Source organism: Bufo gargarizans, chromosome 9 (genome assembly GCF_014858855.1).
Source record: "Bufo gargarizans isolate SCDJY-AF-19 chromosome 9, ASM1485885v1, whole genome shotgun sequence".
Taxonomy (NCBI): Eukaryota; Metazoa; Chordata; class Amphibia; order Anura; family Bufonidae; genus Bufo; species Bufo gargarizans.
Window position 1 is genome coordinate 23,594,478 of NC_058088.1, and position 4,213 is coordinate 23,598,690.

Genomic DNA, 4,213 nt, shown 5'->3' on the forward strand with positions numbered 1-4,213 from the left:
ATGAGGTGAAGGTTTTATTGGTATCATTTTGTGGGACATACGCCTTTTTGATCACTTGGTGTTGCACTTTTTGTCATGTAAGGTGACAAAAATGGCTTTTTTTGACAGTTTATTTTATTTTTTTATGGTGTTTATCGGACTGGGTGGATCATGTGATCATATTTATAGAGAAGACCATCACGGATGCGGGAATACCAAATATGTCTATTTTTTATTTTTTTATTCTATTTTTAACTTTTTTTTTTATTCCTTAAATTTTGTTATTTTTACATGTGAAACCTTTTTTTATTTTTTTATTTTTTTATTTTACACTTTGCGTCCCCCCATAAGGTCATACAAGACCTCTGGGGGACATTTAACTTAACTTTTTTTTCTTTTTCCACTATTGATTTCTCCTGTAACTGGGGCTGACATAGTTGCCTCCGTTACATGGGAAATACACCCCCCAGCGAGGCTGTACAGCAGAATACAACGCTGTACAGCTTCAGTACAGGGCTGATCGAGGTCTGTGAAAGACCCGACAGCTCCTGCACTCTCCTGGCCCCGGCGATCACATGACTGCCGGGCCAGAACACGAAGCGCATAGTGCTTCCTGATATGTATACACAGCGCTCGTTGAGCGCTGTGTATACAGCGATCTAGAAGGCAGGGACACCTGGGAACTGTCCCTGCTTTCTCTCTGGGTTGCCCTGCTGGCACTGACAGTAGGAAACCCACTCTGCAGCTGCATGACTAGCGTGCAGCTGCGATCTCTAAATGAACGTCCAGAGATCCACCTCCCGGACGTTTATAGTCAACGGGCGGACGGGAGGTGGTTAAAGTCTTAAAGGCTAACTTATTCCTTATTCCTATCACATTCAATGGGGGCATATCGCTAGGATATGCCCCATTGTCTGATAGGTGCGAGTCCCACCTCTGCGACCCGCACCTACAACGAGAACGGAGTGGGGAGAGCTGTGGCTGGAGGACCCTGGATTTCCCGGGTTCCATCCACCACCAAGCGCTGCTCCCCGCTGCTCCCATAGAAGTGAATGGGAGTGCATCGCGCATGTGTGGCCCCTACTCCCATTTATTTCTATGGGGCTTAAAATCAGCCATAACCCTCACTGTGCCCCCAATGATTTCACTGCCCCACATATGCCGCCATTGCTCCCCAGATACCCCCTGCAGAGTTTTCATTTGTGCCGTGCCTGAGCCGCTGCCATCAGCAGAGAGTAAAGAATAGGTAGGGGGCTCTCAGCTGCAAGGGCCGAAATTGGTGCTGGCACCGATCTCAACTGTTTAACCCCATAGATGCAGCGGTGACTAGCCACCCGCAGTATCCATGGGGTCAGCTCCCTCAGCCATCAGGCAGCCACTGCTGCGATGGCAACAGTCTGATGGTTACCATGGCAACCAGACACCTTACAAAGTTGTACGGGTTGCTGTGTATCTAAGACTGATCAGACCCTGAGGTTTTAATCAGGCTTAGTGTAAGGGTAACACTGACAATACGGTGCATTGGAATATATGACTAGAGATGGCCTTGAGGTTCGCCTAGCGGTCGTTTCGCTGCGAACTTTGCTCGTTCGCTGTTCGCTGAACGGGCGAACATATGGCGATTTTCGCGCCCGCCATATTCTTTTACAATGTAAAGAACTTTGACCCATCAGGTGGTACAGGACAGGGAATTGAGACGTTTCAGCACATGGACATACCCCCTACCTTATAAATACACCCGATCTGGCAGCCATTTTACCTTAAGGCTGGGTTCAGACCTGAGCGTTTTACAGCACGTTCCTACGCGCTGTAAAACGCTCAACAGGCAAGAACCAATGATTCCCTATGGGAATGGTTCTCACCTGAGCGTTTTACAGCGCGTACGATTGCGCTGTAAAACGCCCGACGCCCCAAGAAGTACATGAGCTTCTTTGGTGCGTCTTGTCGCACGTTCCCGTACATAGACTTCAGCGGGAACGCGCGACAATGGGCGTTCGCTTGTCTCTGTATGCGCGATTGCTAACGCCCGTACAATCGCGCATACAGAGCGCTCCATCGTGAACGCTCAGGTGTGAACCCAGCCTCAGTGTTTTGCCAGGTTGCTGTGTGGAGCAGGGACAGACTGTTAGGGACACAAAACGCTAGCAAATAGGGCCACAAAAGTCCTTTTAAGGACTGGTATACTGTAGGTGTGCTATCGATAGGTGTGATATACTTATAATATACTTTCTAACATAGAAAGTATATTATAGTGCATTTGTATTGTGCTGCAGTTGTGTGCGATACTGCAGCTACACAGACAAATAATTTCTACTGGCGTGATTTACCAGTTGCCCCCCCAAAAAAAAACCTGATTGAAGCAGGGGGTTATATACCAATAATATACTTTCTATATAGTGCATTTAGGTAGTGCAGCATTTGTTTGCGGTTTTGCTGCGTTACCGCATCTACACAGAGTGACAAACGCTATTTGAAGAAATTTCTACTGGTGTGTTTTACCAGTTGCTCCCCCAAAAAACTGATTTAGGCAGGGGTGTGATATACCTTCTTCCACAAATACTGCTCTTCTATAGGGACTTTTGTCACAGGGTCATTTTGAAAATGACAGGAAGAGGTAGCCCGTTCCGCAGGGATGGTAGGGGTCGGGCAGGTGCACCAGGCCAGAGCCTAAGTGGAAAGTTGCAAAAGGTGCGTGCGATTATGTCAAAGGACACACCAGACTTGGTTGAGTGGCTCACTCAGCCTTCCGCTTCTGCACCCTCCTCATCCTCTGTATCAGCACCCTCCTCACTCTTTGCTGTGTGCACCCTCAAAGACACCACCACCACCACCATATCACCTCCGTTCGAGTCACAGGGTAAATATTTTCCCATCCATTACAAGACCTTATCGATGCGCAGCCATTGTTAGCATCGGAGCAGGAAGAGCAGGTATCAACGGTCGCCACCCAGCAGTCTGACGACAGTACCCAGATCAGCCCAAGGAGGGTGTTCCCGGCTCTTGCTGCCTACTCAGAGATCTCTAATGTAAGTGGTGGTGAAGGTGACGAATCCGATGATGACATGTTGATGGACGTCACGTTGGTGCCCACAAGAGAGGAAGAGGAGGGGAGTTCAGAGGGAGAGACGGAGCAGCAGATAGGGAGGAGAAGGAGGAGAAGCAGGCAGAACTTACAGTGCACAGGAGGCAAAAAGCAGACTGCTAATGTATCTGGAACGAGCCATCCACCATGCACGGTCACATATGGCGCTCCCAGGACACCGGCACATGGCTCTGCAGTGTGGGCATTTTTTAACATGTCTGGTGCTGACAATAGTGCTGCCATCTGCAGCCTGTGCTGTCAATCGTGGTAAGCCCAACACTCTTGTAGGGACGACCGCCTTAAGAAGGCACCTGGCCTCCCATCACCAAGCCCAGAGGGAGCAACACCATCAGAACCCACAAAGCCACACTCCCGGCGCTCCCAGTCCTGCCTTTTCTCCTTCTCCTCTCTCCTCCCAGTTATCCTCCACCTTCCACCGTGCCATCGTTGCGTTCATCTGGCAGAAGGCAGGCTTCCATGGCTCAAATGTTCGAGCGAAAAAAGATGATGACGCCGGATTACCCTCTTGCCCAACGGCTGACCGCTGGCTTGTCGGAACTGCTAGCCCGCCAACTACTGCCATATAAATGGATGGACCCGGAGGCCTTTCGAAAATTTGTGGCCATTGGAACACCGCAATGGAAGGTCCCTGGAAGGAAATATTTCTCCCAGAAGGGCATCCTGGAGCTCTATGGCTACGTTCAGCGGCAAGTGAATGTATCTCTGGCACACTGTGTCAGTGCCAAGATACATCTGACAACAGACACGTCTAGCAAACACGGGCAGGGAAGGTACATAACTTTTACTGCCCACTGGGTGAACCTTCTGACAGCTGTCAAGCATGCAACCCGTGGCACCCGTGTAAATTTGGTGTTACCGCCACGGATTGCATGCAGGCTTGCCTCTTGTTCTCCTCCTCCTACTCCATCCTCCGTCTCCTCCTCAGCTGACTCCTCCTTTTCCACTGCTATTGTCTCTTCAGCTGCGCCCCCCCAAGCTCACCAGAACCTATTCAACGTGCCAGGTGAGATGTTGCCATGCTGTGCTGCGGCTATTGTGCCTGGAAGACAAGAGCCACATTGGTCCTGCACTCCTTTCAGCTCTGGGGTCACAGGCTGATCCCACTAAATTTGACAGTTGGTAAAGTGGTGT